The sequence below is a fragment of the Peromyscus californicus genome, unplaced genomic scaffold (genome assembly GCF_007827085.1).
Source record: "Peromyscus californicus insignis strain IS unplaced genomic scaffold, ASM782708v3 Scaffold_4__1_contigs__length_199733344, whole genome shotgun sequence".
NCBI lineage: Eukaryota > Metazoa > Chordata > Mammalia > Rodentia > Cricetidae > Peromyscus > Peromyscus californicus.
Window position 1 is genome coordinate 124,483,538 of NW_026294562.1, and position 23,661 is coordinate 124,507,198.

Below are 23,661 nucleotides of genomic sequence, written 5' to 3' on the forward strand. Positions count from 1 at the left end.
AAGCATTGAACACCACCATTTAAAAAATGATCCCAGTACATTATTTAAAAACAGTCCAACTACTTACCTCATGTGGTTGTAGCTACTTCTATCTGCCACTAACTGGAAATAAAGTAGGTATCTCCACAAATTAATGACAAACCTCATATCATTGTAGCATTATTTTTTAGAAAAGTGCTTAAAATATGGTGTGAGCTTAGAAAAAAGCACACATAGGTAACACATAGGCTTGAATTAAATTTGAGCAGAAACAGCAAATGTATGAGGTTTGTATGAGAGCATCCTAACTTATGTTAGTAAATGTTTCTTAAGATATCAACCATAGCCGGGTGGTGGTGGTGCACGCCTTTAATCCCAGCACTTGGGAGGCAGAGGCAGGCGGATCTTTGTGAGTTCAAGGCCAGCCTGGTCTACAGAGTGAGATCCAGGAAAGGCGCAAAGCTACACAGAGAAACCCTGTCTCAAAAAAAAAAAAAAAAGGTATCAACCATAGTCACTGAGAAAAAGAAATAAATCAATGACTAGATTTAATCCCCTTCGGGGGATATATTTTTGTTCCAAATTAAGACCTTTCTTTCTTTCTTTCTTTCTTTCTTTCTTTCTTTCTTTCTTTCTTTCTTTCTTTCTTTCTTTCTTTCTTTCTTTTTTGTTTCTTTCTTAATTTATTTCTCCTTCCTTCCTTTCTTTTTTCCTTTCTCTCTCTTTCTTTCTTATATATTATTAATATATAATATACAATATATATTAACTTGAGCACACGCATGTCACCCCATGTATACGGAGGTCAGAGGACAGCTTTCGGGAACACATTCTCTTTCTGCCACCTGGGTTCCAGGGATGGAATTCAAACATCGCTTTTAGTTGCCAGTACTGCGCCATCTCATTGATATGAATTTTCTAATTAAACACCTTGTTATTTGGGGTTATCGTGGGAGAGATGCTTCTTTATATAGAACTTACAGCTCTTTCCACTAGTTCTGAATAACTGGCGCCTGATTTTTCTACTAATATCTCATAACAAATAATTTCCAGGAATATGAATGCATAATTAATAAATTAGTTGATTAATTAAATTAATTAATTAAATTAAAAAATTAATAAAATTAGTTGACTAAGCAACATAGTATGGATTCCCTCTCTAGTTACATCTATCTGCCTTTGTAATTGATCTGAGTCCTACAGGTGCCATCAATGTGGCATCCTTTCTAATGTCTCTTAGCCTCATCTCAATTTTCATAGATTCCACTTGGAATGAAAGAGTGAATCCAGTTTTACCAAGATTCTCTTCCTATTCTTTATGAGTAGAAGCTATTTGGCTGTGAGCAGAGGTACTGTTGATTACAGGGTGTCTGTTACTAACAAGCTCATTGAGTGAGACCACTATCATCCTAATTCCAAACAAGGTGCACAACTTGACTCCCAGAGCAAACATTTTCTGAATGCTACTCTATGTTCATCCCAGCCAAGGACATTGTAATCCACTTTGCTACAATTAATCTCTGGAATACGAAATAAAGAGCAGAATTTAATGAGGAAATTAATCTGAAAGTGATTAAGGCCTAAAGTGTCCCCTCTGGAAAACTTGAACCTGTATCGATCTGATGCCAAAGTTTACGCTAATGACCATAACATGTATGTTCAAGGCTAATGAGGTAAACTGTTAGAATTATCTGGACAAGGTATTGTGTTTACGGGCTCAGGGATCATCAGCTCCATGCCCCCTTTAGTTTTTCTGAAAGGAGATTTGTGCTTGAGTCTAGTAAGGTGCCTGTAGAACTCCAAAACTGACATTGCTTAGTGTCCCCCCAGTAAACTAAACTTGGGTGAACAGTGATGTGCACATCTCTACTATTAAGTGATGCTACTGAAAAAGCCCTTTCGACAAACCCTGTGCCAAAGCAGATGTCAAGCCTTCATTCATGTTGGGACTTCAATTATATTCTCATAAACTCCATGCTTCCAGCCCTTCAATTATATGCTCATAAACTTCTCCGAAGACCTATTTGGAGGACAAAATCATGGGAAAACATGGCATTCCAAATAAAGCATTCAAGTTTCTGGTCTGTTTTCCTCCTGTCAGTTTGAATTCAGACAGGAGATAATCTGACTAGATGAATTGAGAATTACCAAGAATCACTCTTCATATAGCCACATAACTGACAGATCTAGAGATTGCTGGTAACCAGTGAAGCACACGGAGACTATCTGATTAAATCCCCTGGCTCCATTTGAGTTCTTAAATTGAAAAATCTAATCCTCAATTGCTCTTCACTGGTAGATCAGCATAAATCTTTCTTGGGATGTGACCTCCAATGACCTAGGACAAAGCTCCTTCAAATCCCCTATTATTAGCATTTATCTTCTATGATCCAAGGCCCTTTGTTAATTTTCAAGGTGACAGATGTAAGTCACTCAGTCCCTAAGACCACAGTCCAGCATCTAGAAAGAAAATAAGGGGATATATAAAATATTTAGACAAGGGAGCCTAATCTTGCGATGCTGACGAAGAGGAAAAGACTGGCTTTGCCAAAAATAATTCCTCATGTCTGTTTCCAAAGCCAGAGCATCGCACACTTGTTGATGTGACCTGAGATGGCATCTCACCCACTGTGGCCCCGCAAGTGTCAGTACTCATTGTGTTGATGCTAAGCTGTCAGGAGGCCGCTGGGACACCAAACATATCAGCTGTGCCTTGTGTGACAATGTCATAGTTCAGGATTTCCCTTGAGTTCTTCCAATGAGAGAGTTAAAAACAGTATGTTTCTGATTGCTGGTATGTCAATAGTGTCCATGAACTCCAATTAGAGGTGCTATAATTGTTAAGCACTCCCAAGTCACATATGCTACCCACAGAGGTAAATGTTTATTAAAGTTGATTAAGTGTAAGATTCCAGGTCCTCTGCTTATGTGAACTCTTTCTAAAATCCTGAGTATGGCTTGTGATGCTTCATCTTGGGTAAGAAATTTTATGAAATTTGCAAAAATAAGCAGCTCTAACTATAATCATTTAACCATGTCATTGTTTCCACTATGATGCCCTGTCCTCACATATTTCTTCATGTTTGATCATACTGGATAGGTTGTGAGCAGTTTGGGGATTCAGGAAAGGTTAGATTGAGAATGGGATCTAGCATCCCCCTTCCTGTTCAACCTGTTGCTGACTTACTATGTGGGAGGAAGTGAAAAGTCCAAGGATAACAGCAATCTGACCACAGCATGCTCAATACCAAACAAAATACATTGAGAACAGGAAGGAAGGGAGTTTGTTGTATACCAAGCCAGAAGGTAGACTGAGGAAAATTCTCCCAATTACAAGAAATGTGAAACTCTAATTGCAATTAGATTCTTTTCCACACCGTTCAAGATAAAACACATATTTCAAATACAAATTTCTCTGCTCTTGAAACTTTGTCTTACATATTTATAAACCCATCTAAAATAATTCCTTGGATTGTGTAATAAGTTCATAAGGATAAGTTAATTCTCCAAACATATTGGAAATAATCTTCTTATTAATATGATATAAAATATTGCCACTGACAAAGATGACATAAAATTCCAGCTACATCACTATAATTGGGACATCGGCAACTATTGGGGGGATGGGAGTAGCAGCAACTCAAAAGATATTTGATGAGTATTTTACACAGGATTCCTTGAAACACACAGAAACTTACAGTTTGTATCTTACAGTGAACATATCTTCACACGAGACTTCTCAGGGTTAACAATAGATCTATAGTAGAAAAATAATGTACTTACTGATACTTGTTTGTAAACTTAAGAAAAACATAGTTTGGTCTACCAAAAAATTAGCATAAAGTAAATTTTGCTTAGGCAACAGAGGATGCTAAAATCCTGCTCTATTATTTTTAAAGGGCACTGAAATAATTATCATGTGACGACAGATTTACAGACAAACAGCCTTTTAAACGATCTGAATGTGTATGAAACTACTTTTTAAATTTCTTTATATTTGTGAAATCTTTACAACGATGTTATTCACATGAAATTCTTAATAACTATTTTTCCTTAGTAATTATTGTTTCCTTTTCTTATCCGGTATTATTTTCTTACAAAGAACATCTAAACAGCATAGCTGTTATGTAACATAAAGGCTATTCACCTTACCTGTCAAGGATATTTCACTTGAAGGTGGTAAGAACCCAACTCCAGATAGGTGTATCCATCAGGTCTGTGTTACTGTAATACAATGCATGGCCCAATTAACCTGTAGAAAGGGTTTATTTGGGCTGTGTTTTCGATCCAAGATCAGGTAGTTTAATCACTTAGGCTGCATGGCAGGAAATGTATGGTTGAGGTAATGTCTGGAGGGTGGCTTACTTATTGAGACAGAAACAGAATGAGGAAACAGAAAGAGGATGCAATCAGAGTTATATAGCCCCCTGTGATACCCTTTCTCCAGGGATCTATAGACCTCTCATTATTATTCTCTATTTCCCCAAAGATCTACCAGCTCCAAAATCTTGTCCTCATTTTATAGTAGCAAGATTGATGCAGGTATTGCCTTATCACAACAATCCCCAAACTTCAGCATAGTCTCCCATTAACTTTGCAAATTTTAGACTGGCAAATGAGCCCATCTGTGTGAGCACAAATGCCAGGGAAATAGAAGTCTGTAACTGGCCACAGCTGGCTTATGCTTCCACACTATCCTCTCATATACACTACAGTTACAAGCTGGAATGGGAAGAGAACCAGGCACCTGGTATTGATAGGAAGTCAGGCCTGATAGCCTATACTCCCAAATAGAGATATTTACTTGGCCAAATATTGAGAATGAGTATGCAAACTTGGATTTCTCTGCATGCTTTTAATTTATGCAATTTTATATAAAAAGTTTGTAGTTTTAGGCACAAATACAGATGCAAGTTCTAGAAGACAGAGAGTAGAATCAAAGGCCTCCTACAGCCATTGTTTGGCACCTCAGTGACTTTACTTTCATGTTGCCCGATATGAGTTACTACCATTGAGCATCTGATATTCATTGGTTATGGTGCCACATTATATGTATCCATTTCTACATTTCACAGCTGTGTTTTACATTTGTAAGAATGAAGAAAATAACCTCTTAACAGACATAATAAATGGCCACTATCACCTAGTCCACAAAAGAGGAAGCATTCAAACTTCTAAACTAATGCTTTTGTTTAATATTGTACTACTACAAAATCACTTTCCATATTCTGAGTGTAAGGCATTTTGTTTGTATCTTTTTATTAGTAACTTTAATGACAAGAATCTGAGATAGACAATTTGAAGGAGGAACAATTTATTTTGGTTCATAGCTTAAAAGGTCTCAGTTCATGGACTCAGTTCATGTTCCAATACTTTTGCAATTGCCACAAATATATATCAGGTAAATTTTTGTTGAATGAGATTTGAGAAGAAGGGCAGATGATAGAGGAGAAACTTGGAATTCATTATTCCTCAGCATGTGCATGCACCCACACATACACATACATGTCATATATACATACACACACATATATGTGTATATATAAGTGTGTATATATACATACACACACACACACACACACACACACACACACACACACACACACACATATATATATATATATATATATATATATATATATATATATATATATGAGAGAGAGAAAGCAGAATTGTTTCCTTCATGACAGATGGTAGCCAGGGAATAAAAAAGTAGTAGAGGGGCAAGGGACCATATACATCTTTCCATATCTTATCTCCAGTAACCTATGTCCTCTGATTATGTCCCAACTCCAACTTTTAATCCATAATTAATCCATAGTGGATTAATTACTTGATTAAGTCAGAGCCCTCAGAATCCAACATCCTTCAAGTGTCCAGTCTTTGGCATTTGAGAATGCATTTCATATTGAAGCCATAGCAGCCTATATGTGAAAGAAGAAATCTTGATGGAATATAAAACCCAGGTTCTTCTTATGTATATAAGGTCTCTCCTTTTACTTCTAATATTTTGTAAACACAAGTGTATCTCATCTCTCAAGTGAGTAATGGCCTTGCCAGATTCAGTTTTCAAGGCCCTTGGTGTTTACAGCAGGCAGCACGGTGAGTTGATATTAGCAAGATGCTTTCTTTATGGACTTCGATGTGACAGAGAAGCCAGAACATTATGGAAGTAATCAGGGCAGACTAAGACCCTGAGTGGTAGCCTCCTTTCTGAACAAATGCTCATAGGAGTTTAACGTGCTTTGGAAAACTCAATAGTAATATCTTGGTATTATGTGACTGTGTATACTTTTTAAAAAAGATTTTAAGTTAAATTTGTTGAATGAGATTTGAGAAGGGGAACTAGGTGGGGGGGACTCAGAATTCATTATTCCCCAGAAAGTGTACCAGGACTAAATCAGAGAGAATATAGGCAAAGCTGGAGAAGCAGTGGGCCCTTCACTCCTGTGGGAAGATTGACCTTTCTCGGGCCTAGGATTAGGGTAATCCTGTGTGTTTGCATATACATGCCATGGTGCCCAATATAGATAGGAATTGGTTCTCTCCTTCCACCATGTGGTCTCAAGAATTGAGCTTTGGTCATCAGCGTTGATCACAAGTGCGTTTACCTACTGAACCATCTTGTAGGTCCATGTTGTATTTTTTTATGATTATTTTTGGTTTATTTTTATGTATCCTTTTTGAAAGTGACATTTCTTAATATAAAAGCTCTCATTTTATTGAACCTTCAACATTCTCTTAAAAACAATGTCTGACAAATAGGTGTTAGCTATGGCATGAGTGGTTGTCAGATGTAACAACAATGAACCACACATAAACAAGTCTCTTGAATTTAGAGTTCATGCATCAGGGAAAATGAATAAATTAAGTAAATTATTTTGCTCAGTCTCCTATTCATTTCTGTTATCTTACATCTTCTTAGATTTTATTTCTTTCTCCATTTTTAGAAGTTTAGTTTGTCATCTACATTACTGCTTTAATTTTCTACTGTGTTAATTTTATACCTTATGGTTCCTTGACATATTCTGTCAGTTTAATTACATATAAATTTTCCCTTACCATCTAAAGACTTGCTGTAATTTTATATTTCACTGCAGATATTTATCTCCATAGAATTTGTTTGCAGTTGGAAGTTTTTCTGTGTCCCGGCCTGCTGGCAGTCGGGACAAATCTCTCCCACTCGCATCCCGCAAGTAAACACACAGAGGCTTATATTAATTATAACTGCTTGGCCATTAGCTCAGGCTTATTACTGACTAGCTCTTACACTTAAATTAACCCATAATTCTTATTTATGTTTAACCATATGGCTTGGTACCTTTTTTCAGTTCTGCCTTGTCATCTTGTTTCCTCTGTGTCTGGATGGCAACTCCTGACTTAGTCTTCCTCTTCCCAGAATTCTCTTTGTCTACTTATCCCACCCACACTTCCTGCCTGCCTACTCGCCAATCAACATTTTATTTATCAACCAATCAGAACAACACACATTTTTTATTTTGAAAGTACCAAATACTACTTCCAAAACAACAATGAAAGCATCAAGTTCAACTTACTCTTAACTTCTTTTAATAAAAATTATTAGATTTCTAGCAGTTTGTGAAGATTCCACCTTACCCCTGTCAGAATGCTTAAGATCAATCAGACAATGGCAGCTCGTGGTGGCAACAATTTAGAATGAAGGGACCACTCATCCATTGCTGGTGGGACTGCAAACTTGCACAAACACTATGGAAATCAGTATTGGCTCTTCCTCAGGAAGATGAAGATCAATGTACATCAAGGCCCAACTATACCACTCTTGGGCATATACCTAAAGGACATTTCATCCTATTACAAAGACACATCCTCAACTATGCTCAATATTGCTCTATTCATAATAGCCAAAAGTTGGAAAAAACATAGATGGCTGTTGACTGAAGAGTGGATAAAAAAAATATGGTACATTTACACAATGGAGTAATACTCAGTTGTTTAAAAAATGGCATCATGAAATTTGCAGGCAAATGAATAGAACTAGAAAAAAAATCATCTTGAGTGAGGTATGCCAGACACAGCACAATAAATATGGCATATATTCTCTTATATGTGGATATTAGCCATTATATAAATGAAAATTAAACTGTAGTTCATAGACGCAAAGAGGTTAGGTATAGAAGAAGGGACTCAGAGGTACACATGGATCTCCCTGGCAGGGGGAAATAGAATAGATTTTATGAGTGGATTGGGGTTAGGGGGACAGGAACAAGAAAGAGGATCAGGTGGGGAGAAGGAGGGAAGATGGTGTTGAGGTAGGACGCAATACAAGGAGAGACAGCTAGAATTGAGGGGAATTTGATAGTTGTTATGGAAACCTAGTACAGTGGAAACTCCCTAGAATTTATGAAAGTGATCCTAATGAAGTTCTCAAATAATGATGGAGACAGAACCCCTACTGGTCATCTCTTGTCACCAAACGAAGCTTCCAGTGCTAGGATTGGGTTATACCTAAATGAGTTGTTGACCAAAGGGGTCCCATGGAAATCTCCAAACAACTCCAGCTGTTACCAAATAATGTGTTGCTCTCCACAAACTAACAGTGAGGGCCCATTGCTGAAGATAACACCCACACAACTCATTGAACACGGAGAGGTCAAGCTGGTGGCAGCATAGAACCTTCACCCCTATGGTCTAGTGTGTTTGGTATGGGAAGGGACTCTGTAGGCTACCAAAGGAGAAACACAAACACCAACCCAGCCACAAATCCTTTGATCTACAATGCTGTCCTGCCTGAAAAATATGCTAGGGATGCACAAAGCTTGTGAGAGTAACCAACCAAATTCTGGTTTGACTTACGGCCCATTCCATGAGAGGGAATGCATACCTGACACTATTTGCTTGACCAAATACCAGAGCCTAGAAATCTCAGAGACCTAGGGTAAAACCAAATGACTCCTAATGATATTCTGCTAGACTCATACATCAGTGCCTTACTCAGTCATCATTAGACCAGCTTCCTCATGTAAGAGATGGGAACAAATTCTACAGCTGGATATCACAAGTAGAAAGAGAGAGACCTTGGAACACACAGCTCTAAACAGGTTATCTCCATCTAATCCCTCTCTTCAGAGCTCAGGGAGTCCTGCTGAAGAGGAGCAGAAGGGAAGAGTGTAGGAGTCAGAGTGTGTGGAGGATACTAGGAGAACAAGGCCCTCTAAATCAGAGCAAAGCTCATATGAACTCATAGGGACTGAATCAGCAAACACAGGACCTACATGGGTCTTCACCAAGTCCTATGCATATATTTTATAGCTTACAGCTTATTATATTATTTGTTTTAATGAGAGTCCTGAGTGTGTGAACGAATGGGTCACGGATTCTCGTGCCTCCTCTTGGTGCTTTCTTCCTTCTGCTGGGTTACCTTATGCAACTTTGACAAGCTGTTTGTTTGTTTGTTTGTTTTAATTTATCTTATATTTTATTTTGTTAAAATAATTATTTGATTCCACCTTGTTCCTAACATTTATCTTCATGTTGATAGAGAATCATTGCCTGTGCTTCATCGTGGCTCTTGTGACCTGTCCTCCATTGAAGAGACTAGGTTTAGATTTTGAAATTTTCAATTAACCATTTGCACTTATTTCCTCCTTCTTCTTCTCCTTGCTTGTCTTCCTCCTCTTCTTCATCATCATCATCATTATCATTGATGTCATGGTTATTATTGTCATCCTTTTTTTTTTTTTTGGTCAATCCAGGGACACCCTAAAGATCTATATAATAAATAATACAAGGGGGTATCATGTAAGTATGCCACCTAAAAAGACAACAAAATCTTATCAACTTTCTCCTTAGTGAGGGTAAGACTGGGCCATTTGAAGACGCCTGCATCTGATCTGGTGATAAGATACAGCTCTAAGTCCTCCACTCCTGCCTCCCTGTTTACCTTTGACACATTCAAGGAAGTATGCACTTGTTGAATTAATTGTATTTCAAACCAAATAGCTAGGGCATTATAGAAATAGACAAATAACACAACCAATAAATGGGCTAATGAGCTAAATATATCATTCTCAAAGACAAAATACAAATAGCCAATATATACTTGAAAAACTATTTAACAACCTTAACCATTAGGAGAATGCAGTCAAAATGCAGTTAAACTGCTTTGAGTTTCCATCTCAACCCAGTAAGAATGGCTATTGTCAAGAAAACAATAACTACTAATCATAGAAAAGACATGGGAAAAGAATCACTTTTATTCACTGCTAGTGGGAGCATGAACTTACACAGTCAGTGTTGAAAACAGTATGGAGATTCGTCAACAAACTAATAGAATTATACAATATGAGCCAACTACCTTACTCTTGTATGTATTCTAAAAGGACTGTATATCCCATCAGAGATACTTGTACATTCATAGTTATTGCTACACTATTTACAATAGCCAGGTAATAGAGACAATATAAATGCCAATCAACAGATAGACGTGCAAAGAAAATAGATAATCAATGGAATTTTAAGTATCCAAAAAGAAAATTGAATCCATGATGTTTGCAGGAAATTGGATAGTATTGAAAATTACTATGTTAAGTGAAATAAGCCAGAGTCAGAAAGATAAAGACTCCATGTTTGTTCTCACATGCAAAAGCTAGATTAAAATTAAAATGTATGTGTGTGTGTGTGTGTGTGTGTGTGTGTGTGTGTGTGTGTGTGCATGCACATGCAAGCACGTGCAAAGGTCCTGATACGAGAAAAGGGATCATGAGAAGAGTAGAAAATATTTTAAGTAGTAGGAGTAGGTTGGTAGGATATGAAAGGCATGGAAGAAGAAAGGGATTATCTGGGAAGGTACCCAGGCAAGAGGACAGGGTTGGGGGTGGACACTGAGAAAGGCACTAGAGGAGGGTAGTGAGACCAACATACAATGAAGCATATCTGTTAAAATGTCATAATGCAATTGATTATTGTTTGCTAACCTAAAACTAACTAAATAATTAAAAGAAAAAATAATGAGATATTAATGCCCATGTGTAGAGGTTGATAGCATGGTAGAGGTGTGACTTTAGTTTTCCTGTTTGATATTAAAAACAGTACCTGGAAGAAATGGGTAAAAATACTTTAGCCTCTCTCCATAATTGGCCTTATAGCTATTTAAATGGACTGTATATTAGCTGTTAATATTTTCATCTGTTTTCTGATACTACAGACAAGAGTAACTTTTCCCACACCTTGGTAAATTTCTGATGCATTGTCATACTCCTGAGAGTGTTGTAGGAAGAAGGGCTACAGATCTACTCAGCCCTACTAAATCAGAAACTCTGTGGGTGGAGCCCAGAAATCTATTCCTTATTAAGCCCTCTGCCTTAGTGACTAACGTGTGTGATCCAGCCCAGTGTGAGCCACATTGAGTTTATCAAAATTTTCTACATTTCCAGACATTAAGCAGGGAACAAATTTAAAACAAGAGCACTAGGCAATGTCAACATTTATCCATTCATTCACCTTATGTGTCCCGCCATGCAATTAGCATTGGAAAAACACATCCCAGGCCGTTGAAGATGGAAACATGGAAACCCCTAAATTATAAAGTGTCTTTGCTAGCATGGGCTGTGAAGGAGAGCCACAAGAACTCTGAAATTGACTTTGGGGAATTAGGAAGGCAACTTAGAGAAGAAAATAATTGAAAAAAGTAGGTATTTAGAGAAAAATATCAAGAAATACACAAGTTAAGATAAAGTGAAAAGAATATAGGATTAAGTAAAAATCCTAAGAGGGCAAAAAAAATGTGACATTAGTCCCAAGAGAAGTGACTTTAATTGGAGCAAAAGACTGTAGAGTCCAGAGGAGGCTGTATACCAGAGGTTCTCAAGATGTGAGTCATGACCCCTTTGGGGTTCACATATTTTTCCTGCATATCATGATATTTACATTACAATTAACAACAGTAGCAAAATTAAAATTATGAAGTAGCAACAAAAATAATTTTATGGTTGGGTGTTACCACAACATTAGGAAGGTCAAGAACCACACTATGTGCAGAGAGAAGGACAGCCACAATGGCCTCCCACAAAAACACAATGGAGAAGCAGCCAGGCAGGTGGTTCTGACAGGTAGTTCCAGCACAGGAAGACCATCCTCCCTTCCTTCTGTGACCTTGAAATGTCAGTCTTGAGTTATTTGACTTCACATCTCAGCAGAACTCTGATGTGACATCTAATTCTGTGTCCTTCTGCCCAGCTCTGAGCTCTTTGGTAACTGAAATCTTCCCTGGGAATGGAGAAATTGTGAAAACTTACAGTGTGGCAGGGAATTTGGCAGTAGAAACTGGAACCCGGCTTTTGATATGTGGTATCATTACGTATTCAAATGTATGAAGTTTGGGACCAGGCTGTTTCAGATGCAAGGGTCTAGCTTAGCTTGAAGTATAAATTCACTCTTGTTTCATGACAAGTATTTGGAGCTTTCTGAGAAACAAACTTGAACTTTTTTGAGACATTAGATATGTGTGTGTGTGTGTGTGTGTGTGTGTGTGTGTGTGTGTGTGTATATGTGTGTGTGTGTGTGTGTGTGTGTGTGTGTGTGTGTGTGTGTGTGTGATGGAGAGAGAGAGAGAGAGAGAGAGAGAGAGAGAGAGAGAGAGAGAGAGAGAGAGAGAGAGAGAGAGAGAAGGAAAACTTTCTTCACTGGAGTTTTATAGCATGCAAAATGGCAAAGGATGCTGATGGTGGCGATAAACAGAAATTATGAAAGAAACTGGTCTCTACAATTCTTAGGTAGCTTTTCAGGAATTTAGGGAAAGAAAATGCAACAATCTGGAGTTTGTGTCTGGAGTATGTTTTCAAGTGAGTCTAGCTTTGGACAACAGCTCAGGGAGGTGTCAGAAAAGTATAAACTGGCCTTGAGGCCAAACGTTATTGTAGAATCTTCCCCATTTCTTTCAAGCCATTTAATTTTTACTCACTGACATTGGAAACATGATGACCATATTGGGATGAGAAAGCAAATGTGTATAAAGATTTAGTAGCTTACTCTCTATCATTCAGAGCTAAATGTGGTAGAACCAGATTTGAAACCAGGCAACTAGGATTCCTGGAGCTTCTTCTAACTCACCAGCTACCTCCCCACACTCTTTCCACAGACTTACCTTCTGTCTTCCTCCATGAACTTGGCCCTGTAGAGGTAGTCCCAGGGATTTCTGTCCACATTGCTTAGGAGCCAAGCAACAGACATTAGTAGTTTCACAAAATACATCTGAATCAAGTTTTGGCGATTCAATGAGTTCAGATTTAAGGAATCAAGAAACATTAAATCTTTCCTCTTTTGGGGTTCAGGGAGAAGAGAGACCTTTTCTCTGCCAAGCAAAAAATAAAATAAAATAAAATAAAATAAAATAAAGTGGTTTCTCATTTCTCTGTGGCTGCAATTGGAATAGCTCCAGGAAACAGAGATGAGTAAAGTTTCAAAGTTCTCAGTACATGTGGAAGTACTCTGTAGTCATCCAGAGTCCAGCTCACTCTCAAAGGCAAGTTTCTCGGGCTCTGTAGTCACATCTGGCATTGGCCACAAGCACAGGTAAGGCAGTCATCAGGGGAAGGGGCATTCAATCAATCATGCACTTATTCACTCAACAGATATTTATTTTGGAAGCTTGGTAAAGGAGAACCAACAGCAGCCAGTCTCCATTCCACAGCAAGCCCAGAAATTCCATATAGCTGATCTGGGCTAATATCATAAGACAGATAGAAGTGCCAGCTAAGGCTGAAGGAAGAGGGAAAGAGGAGAATAGTCCATGACACTAGGCAGATTCAGAAGCATTCCTGGTGACCAAGGAGGATACAGTCAGGATACAGTGTCCAGGGAAGGAGAAAGACGATGCCCTGGGACTTGATGCCCAAAAGTAGAAAGAGGAATAGAGTCTAAAGGAGAGTACAAACCTTCTTGATTCAAGACCCACACTCTGGAAAGCCTACTCTTTTCTGAGAGGAAGAGGAGGAGTGGATATGGGGTAGAGGGGAGATGTGTGGAGGGGAGACAGTAGAGAGAGGGGAGGGAGGAGAAATTGGAAAACTGAGGTCAGGATGTAATATATGAGAGAAGAATAAAAAAGAAAAAAGAGAGACCCACATAGTGCTTGGCACACACAAACATCAGATATCATAGGTGAAGACATTGAGATTGCCTGAAAGAGCTTGGGTGGAAAAGAGGAGGTGAAGGAGCATGGTATCAGGTATTTGTGGCTCTGCAGACAGGTGTGATCTGAGAAAGTGTAAACTCACTGGTATGTCACAGACAGATTCACATCCCATAGGGTCCAAACCCAAACTCCAGAGTTTCATAGAATCTATTTTATTCCATATGATGAACACCAACAGGCAATACAGGTTGATGCTGTATTGAAAGGTATGTTGTAGTGAAAAGCCATGCCTGTGAACATGACCAGAACTTGAACATTGTCCACTGTGGAAAGCTTTCATTTGAAAACTCAACAAAAAAAAAATGTACTATACATTTTGGGGGAATGGCAAGACAGAGATTAAAAAAGTTATACTCAACTCTCACATATCTTATCATGGCAGAAATGATTATGTGCTTATATTTTTGTTTTAAAGATTTATTTTATTTTTAATTCTGTGTGTGCTTGAGAGAGAGAGAGAGAGAGAGAGAGAGAGAGAGAGAGAGAGAGAGAGAGAGAGAGAGAGTCTGTGTCTGTGTCTCTGTGTATGTTCACATAAACATAGGTGCCTGTGGAGATCAGAGGAGAGTGTCCAATCCCCTGGAACTAGAGTTCCAGGCAGCTGTGAACTGTCAAACTTAGATGCTGGGAGCTAAACTCAGGTTTTGTGCCAGAGCAGCACACATTCAGAACTGCTAGTCCATCTCTCCAGCCCCAAGGTTGGAAAACGAAGAACATCTTTTTTTCTATGTAGATTATAATGTTTGAAATTCAACTTGTTTTAGAATTTTTTTAAGGTAGCACACCCCAGACTTAGTAATACTGAGAACAAAGACAAATATGAATCTCTGCAGCACAAACTTGTTGGGATGAAGTTGCTTCTGCAGCAATCCTCAGTGGAGCAGTTTGTCAGCTGAATAGAAGGATGGAGAAGCCTAGTCTTAGTAGATCTGACCTACCAACCATTAAACACCTACATGGGGACTGATCACTAGTGGTGGACACAAAGCCTAACTCTCCATCCCTTACCTCCTTCCTGTCTTTTGATTTTCCTTCTCTCCTCCAAATAGCATGCACTCAAACACAACTGCTCATGTTTCTATGTGATGGGTTATGCCTCCTAGCCATCCCCACCTGATGTTTTCCACCTCACAGCATGTAGCTGAAGGCAATGCTCAGGAAATTGTAAGAAACTGAGTTCAGAGAAACCAGGCATCGAGGCTCAGTGGGAATCCCAAGTCTTACAATATACAGCAGCTCCAGAAACCAATTTGTCCAGTGCACACTCCCAGACAAAGGGACATGACAAGATGATGCCTCAAACAATATCTTCCACTTTGCCTCCTCTTCTCTGCCTGCTCTTCCAAACCACCTGGGGATTGCCCATCAGGCATATTCTTTTCCTTTGCAGACCCTGCATCTGAACCTCCCCCTGCCTCTCAACAGGAAGGACTACAGACAGCTGTAGGGTTGCCACTAATAACAAGAGGGCTCTCATCCCAAGAACTCAACCCACAGGCTACTCCCAGGCTCCAGCCTGCCTTGGCTGTTAGGAGAACACAGCTTGCCGATTCACCCCTTAAATTGTTTCAAATGAGTTTTTCTTTTCTGTTAATGAACCAAAGCAGGAGGGGATGGGGGCGCGGAAAGGATGGTGAAAAGAGAGAGGCAAGGTTGAGAGGCAAGGGCTCATGGGAGCTAGTAGGGAGGGAGGATGAAGGGAGAGGATTTAGATGCCTGCTTGCTTAAGGAAATCAATTTCAGCCTTGATAATAAAATAACGCAGAGGGAAAACAGCAGACGTGACAGAAGTGATGAATCGGAAATGAATCCTCATTACCTTACTGATGGAGAGGACCACAGCTGCTGCCACCATCGCGTCATGTGGTGAGGGGCATCTCATCCCAGAGTGTATCATAGCTGGGTGGGTAAAAAAAACAGAGAGGAGGAAGAGTCATGCACGGTAGCAGCAGGGCGGTGGCATTCAGACATGTGGTGCTGACAGGGACTCTCAGATGCACTAAGGACTATCTCTGCTCATCTCACTAAGCTCCCAGCTCAGAGTTTAGGGACAAACAGCTCTGTCTGCTCAGGCAAGTCACTAGAGCCCACAGATTTATTTGGTTTCTGTTTCTCCATCAGATGTCCATGGGATATCTAAATTTGTATATATGGCAGGGTACAACCAGTGGGTCTAGGGAACAGGCTGAACAATCATGCTAGAGGGTGATAATGGCAAACACAATGACATATGTCACAGGCTGCCTGAAAGACTCTTTGATATCTTACAGACTGAAATTACTCATCAGGATTTGGGAAAAGATAGACACTATCATTGGTACCTCACACTCCTTAGCTTGCCACCCAAGGCCTGTCCCTCAGTTGTTCCCAGCAGACTTTCCTCATTTTGTTGAGTTCCCTGCTAGAATTATTTTTTTGCTTTCTTTTTTAGCTTTTATTTTGATTTTTTGAGGTGTGTGTGTGTGTGTGTGTGTGTGTGTGTGTGTGTGTGTGTGTGTGTTATGCATGGTTGTTCACAGAGGTCAGAGGAAGACTTCAGGTCTTCTAGAGATTGTGATCCAAGCAGTTGTGAGCCACCTAACATGAGATCAGGGAACCCAATTAAGGTCCACTGGAAGAATAGCAAGAACTCTTAACTGCTGAACAATCACTCCAGTCCCCTACCCCTCGAATGAAGTTTTATCTGGCTGCCAGTCTTGTCTAGAATATGCCTTTTATACTTTATGCATGCCTAGGCTCCCAAAACATTCAGTCTATTTTGTTCCTTCTTCTAGAATTAATTTTTGGGATGTTCTCACGCTGAGAGGCTCAGGTCCAATGGCTGGAAATGACTTCTCCACTGTGTGAATGGCATTTACAGTTTATCACTTTTATCTTATGAGTGTGGCTACTGTTTTAAGAAGAGGGGGGATTTATCTGTACAAGTGCCTCTTAATGTCTCATAAGACTTAGAGAGACAAGCATTTCTGTCTGGTGTGGTTGAGGGGGCTCACAAAACATATCTATGAGTACTCAATACTACCTCCAGTGTGTGTGTGTGTGTGTGTGTGTGTGTGTGTGTGTGTGTGTGTGTGTGTGTGTGTGTATCTCTCTCTCCCTCTGTGTGGGTGTGTGGGTGTGTGTATCTCTCTCTCTCTCTCTCTCTCTCTCTCTCTCTCTCTCTGTGTGTGTGTGTGTGTGTGTGTGTGTGTGTGTGTGTGTGTGTGTGTGTGTATGTGTTTAGTGAATGAATTAAAAGAGGAAAGAGGGGGAATAATACTCTTTTCCAATAGTCAGTGGCTAAGAGTTCTTTACACCCTTTTCCCCATCCTTCTTGGATCCATGGCATGTTAGTTGTTAATTCCAGATATGATGGCAACCTTGGCCTGACTCCTTTCCAATTCCAGCCAGGGCTTCCTCTCATGCTCTCCCAGATGAAACATTTGCTGACAGGAAGTGTTAGCAGTCCTGACACTCATTATCATATCTTTATTGGACTGTAGACTCCACTTGCATGCATATTTCAATGGACTGAGTTGCTCTTGAGCAGAGTAATTTTCTGGCTAACTGTGACCCTTCACAAGAATCTTTCTTGTCACACAGGATAGCCCCTACTCCAAAATCAATGTTATTTCACCTTTAGTAAGAGACTCCTCTGATGTGGAATGGGAAAAATTTATCTACAGTCCCATCTCTACCTTCCAGAGTATGCTGTGACATACATATCTGACAACTTACCCGTATCTCTTGGGATAGATTTGTATCAGTGACTGTGTCATCTCAAGAGTGAAAATTGGACTAAAGAAATAGTCTTCAAGATATCACAGTCTATGATCCTTCAAACCTCATGTGTTAAAATATCAACCCTAAATATGAATATGGTGTTGAGAGGTGGGCCTTTGGGAGGTAATTAGGTTATAAGGTGGATTGATCATGAATGGGGTTAGTGTTCTAATACAAGCAGACATCAGAGAGCTAGTTGGCTTGCTTATATCCATATGAGGATACATCAAGGCTAAATAAAGAGAAGGAGAGAGAGAAGGAAAGGAGACTTACCAGAATCTGCTCATAATAGTGCTAGAACCCACGGCACTAGGGTTCTCATGTTCAGAATTGTGAGGAATATGTATCTGTTATTTTTGTCACCCAGGTTAATTTTGTTATACCAGCCAGACTAAGACAGCCTGCTTGCCTGTGGGCCTTGACACTCTACAATGTGAATTTCTGGATGTGTAGTTCGCATCCAACTGCAAGCACTTTAGCTTTTAGCGTCTGCCTAGGTTAAGAAATTAAATGCCATCAGATCGTACACAGAAATTGCTTTCCTCTTGGTCATCTCTAATCCTGTGATTGTAACAAGGAGCAAGGCTCGGTTTTATGGGAATATTTAACTAACCTTGGAAACTGACCAATATTTCCTTCTAACAACAAAGCAGTGAGCTTGGAGTCTGTTGCCTTCAAGATCAGCACTATCTGCGCAGAATTTAATAATAATGGCTTATGTTCACTGCATTGACTTACATACCTTTCTTCAGTGTGCAGAAGGTACAAGTGGATTTCCACTAATGTGTTATTGCAGTGGCCAGCAGTTCTTGAATGCTTATCTCATTCAAGGTACTGTTGTATTTACTGTGTTTTTACCTATCTCTATGGCAACCCTATTAGCTGAGTGCTAAAATTACTTCTTTTAAAAGGAGGAGAATGAGGCGAACAAAATAAGTTACTGAAGATCACTGGCTAGTAACTGGGAGACACTGGGTGTGAACCTAGTACAAGTGCTTACTAGTGATCCTGTTCATGCTTTGGTGTGCCATGACCTGCATGACGTAGGTACTAACCTAACTGTGGTGAGGAGGGCACGATGAAACTACAGACACACCTACAGAAAAGTGGAAATCAGGTGGGCCGTGTGCTTGATTGAGACACATCGTCAACAGCAGCATCAAGCTCAGAAATGCAGAAAATATATTTTATGCAAATCAATAGAGAAAGAGGGTTCATTTGGCACAAGTTAACAGGTAAAATTTATTACATATGGCTGAACAAGGAGGCAGGTTTGCCTAATCTCTGTAGGTAGTCTCTCTCTAAGGGACCAGTCTTGGGTTATAACCATCTGGGAGGAGGAAGCAGTAGTGGACAGTTTCTACAAACACTGGGCAGTCCTGGTACTTGGACCAGAAGAAGGCTTTGTCCTGCATCTGAGCCTCACCCAGGGAAGGTTTTGACATTTCTATGTGTCTGGCCCATGTTGTTCCTTGACATGGCTATTCTCATGTCAACAATAAACGTTCACTCAGGACTGTATCTGTTCCTTACACGTTCAATCAGAGTGTCCTCCACTCCCCACATTGAGAGAATAGTATTTTTAAAATATAAAACAAATTAAAGAAGTATATAATAACATGGATAGAAATAACAAATAATCCCAAGGGTAAAACATATGTGCCCATATGTTGAGATGCTAAGAAAAATGTAACCCAGTTATGATCAGCAAGGTTCCTTTTCTCTGGAAAGTGACGATCAAGATAAAAAGGTGTCTGAGCAGAGATTGGATAGATAGAGGTCCATCCACTATTACAAAGTGTCCTGGACTAGACAGCCATTCTGAGCTCTTTATGGAGTGCTAGAAACTTATAGATACTTACATAAACTACATTTGACCAGTAATTTAAACAATTTTCTGAGTTCTTGTGTGTGAGGGGGTACTATTCATGTTGGTGCATGTTCATGTACTCATGTGTGTACACCTGCATGTGGGTAGCAGAGGTTAGCATTAGGTATGATTCTTCAAGAGTTGTCCATTTTGGTTTTGAATGCATTACATTTACTTGTGTGTGCACATGTGTGCATGTGTGTGGGCACATGTTTGTTAAGGTGTGTTTGTAGCCATCAGAGGACATTGCACGTGAGTCAGTTTCTTCTACCTTTAGATCTCAGGGATTAACTCAGGCCATTAGATTTGAGACAAATGTCTTTACCTGCTGAGCAATCTCACCACCTTCGCATTGCTCTTTGAGACAAATTTCTCATTGCTTTAAGCTACCCATGTGATCTATGATGTTTGGCTCGCCAATCCCTCAGGACATTCCTGTCTCTGGCTGCCCATTGCTGGAATTAAAACTAAGCATCACAGTGCCTGTTTTTTTTTTTTTTTCCTTCTTTTTCTCATGGATCCAGGAGGCACCTGTACTAATACGTCAACCACTTCACCAATTGAGCTGTCTCCTCATTGGCTGAGTTCCTCTTGGTCTATCTTAATTTTCAAATCTGCATCATGAAAAAAATGCACATTATACTGCTGTGATGGTATAAGCTGATATATATTACTCATGGAGAGCTTGCCTATGCAGGGATTCTACAAAATATCTGCTTCTTAGAGCATCTGATTTTTATTTTGTCAGATGGGGCAATGCACTAAAAGATACTGATGTGCTTAGGTTTGCAGAGTTTCAAGTATCTAAGAGTTATGAATTCAAAATACAGGTGAATCTTGCTCTTCAGTCTTTAACTTCTAATAAAATTCTAGATTCCCTCACCAACGCATTTTCTATGGTAGACTCTAAATACATTTGTTTAGGGGATATAAGTATTGAAGATGCTAAGGATATGCATGAGCCATAACCATTGCAGGGCTTTATGAGCAATGTCCTCATCTACCTTGCTACATAGAATGATACAAAGGCTCAAGGTCCACTGGGGCAAAATGCCAAAAACAAAACAAGACAAAAATATGTTTCACCATTCTTCTGATAAAGTCTGTTCAATAAGAATTGATCTGATGGAAGATAAGATGAGACTTGGTGTTTAAAAATGCTTACAGCCAAGCCTGATGGCCTGAGTTCAATCCTTTGAATCCAGATTTTTGTATGAGAGAACCCACTCCTGCAAACTGTCCCCTGACACACCACACATCACAAACAATATTGCATCTATCCATCCACATATACCCAAATAGATACACTAAATAAATAAATGTAATAAAATTTAAAATAAAATGTTTTTTTTATCACTGTAGTAAATGCTGAACAACGAAGTGTTAGTATTTTAGTGCTCAGAAAATGGAGTGTTTTTTTCTTTCAGAACTTAGTTTTGCCAGGGAGAAAGAATATAATCATATAATGAGACATCTTTGTGGGAAATGGCTTCTTTCCCCTGATGTTTGGCATTACTGTAATATTTCCTGGATGAATAAGTGATTTAATGATTGAATTAGGATTCAGCCAGTTTTCTTCCTATACTCTTTCCCTCTCCACCTCTCTGTTGACTTTCCCAGTTGCCCATTGCGTAGACTCTCTGTGGGCTGACATAATTTTCTTCTGCTTTGTACTAAACATCTCTTTAAGGGAAGGCATTTTGATTCCAAACATCCAAGCCTAACAAGGAGGAGACACGTAATAAATGTTCGTGGAATTTATTGTGATGTGTCTCATTTTATGAAACAACTTTCTTCTATCTCAGGTTCACCATGCATTAGAAAGATGGGATGGGAGCTCCTTGGTGCTTACCGAACCTGCAAAAGTGACTATTTACCCCGTACAGGTATGAGATAAAATGACTGAGATCATTTTAATAAAGCTTCAATTTTATCCTCTGCTTATTCTGCAGTGGTTCTATATGCTTATAGTAACTTTTTTTTATCAGTTTATAAATCAGTTTCAGTAAGTTCATAAATTTTGCATCATGTGTCATAAGAATTTGGCCCTGACTTAAGAACACTGGTTATGTTGATTAAAATCCAGGCCAGGACTCCTCCCCAGGCCAAGTTCAAATCTGTGTTTCTCATAACAGCAGATTTGGTCTTGTAGACTTTTTTCCTTAATTTAAATAATGTTTTATATGAATGAATCGAGGATTTACATGCATCTAAATTTGTACCTAAGGAATAAAATATCTTATTCTGATCTCATTATCTAGTAGAAAAGCTTCTGGGGAGAAGGGGGTGGTAGAAAGAGATGAAAATCAGTTGCAAAGAACTAACCTCTATTCCACTCACATATCTCTGCAGGGGTCTTTATATATGCTAGAGCTTGACATCCTATGACCACACGGGAAGGTCTCTGTTATTAACCACTCTGCATATGTAAAAGCTGTATTTTAAAAGGGGGTTTGGATCAGTTCCAGATTATGCAAAGATCGCAAAGCTCAAGATTTAGGATCTCTGCAAAATTCTTAAAGTGAAAGGTGTTTTTCCCACGAGGAACTGAAGATGAGCAAGAAGGGGTAAATCCCACTGACTAGCTGTCTTCTCAGAGAAAGAATTAGTCGGAGGACATTATCCATGACTATCCCTAGAAGTGCACCTCATTATCTGAAAACAAAACCAAGCCCAAGCCTGTTGTTCTCCATCAGTATGCAATGAGATCAGACATCCTGAGGATATTCTAAAATGAAGAAGAAAGACTCCAGCAAGTCATTAGGTCATTGTGTGCAAGAAGTAATTTCTTTTTAAGATAGTTTATTGCTTTATTTATTTATTGATTGATTGATTGGTTTGCTCTGGATTGGTAAGAAATATGTAAAATTTCACTGAAGTGGCAAGCATGACATGACCTAAAATAAACATATTTTTTTAAAAAAAACATTGCTTATGGATAAGTACCCACCCTTCTCCCATAGTCTAGACAGAATTTTCATTCCCTGGCCTCAATCCCCATTAACTCTTACCGCTATGTACAATATACACATGGTGGAGGATAAAAATGGGGCTTGTATCCTGTTTGGAGCTCTTTCTCTTTACATCAGTGTATGATAAAATTTCACTTAAGTATATCCCTGTGAGACCACCACAAAAGTGACCATACAAGTTATCCTCAGCCATTTTCTTGAGCTTTATGCTATCCTCTCCTACCTACACTTCCTTTGCACACTGAGTAGCCACTTATCTATCTGCTCCTATTTCTATAGAACGATTACAATTTTTAGAGTCTCACAGAAATGACAGCATCCGCTTTTCATCTTGGCTTTTTCCAATGAGCAAAATTATTTTTTAATTCGTCTATATGGTTGGGGTATGAATATTATTTTCTTCTAGTGCTATGGATCAAAACCTTGAGGCTTTAGATATGCTAAATAAGTACTCCCCCACTGAGTTATATCTATGGTCTAATTGCTTTTATTTATTTTTTATTTTTTTCTTTTCTTTCTTTCTCTATTTCTTTTTTCCTGAGACAGGGTCTCTCTGTGTAGTTTTGGTGCCTGTCCTGGATCTTGCTCTTATTATTGAAGATATTTTACTCTTTTCCTAGGTTTCTTACAGTTTTTTTTTTTTTTTTTGGTACTATAGGTGAAGCGATCATGACTATTGTGAACATTTGATTATGAATCTTCAGACCAAGGGTCCCATATCTCTTAGTTGCTTATGGTTGAATAGACTTGTCAGTGGTAGATACTTGTAGATTCTCAGTAATATTTTTCATTGTTTAATGTAAATGTATTGCTAGGGTCTATAATTCTGAAGATCAGATGTCAGGATGATTGATTCCTTCTAAGGACCGTAAGGACAATCCATCCCAAGTCCATCTCTGTCTTTT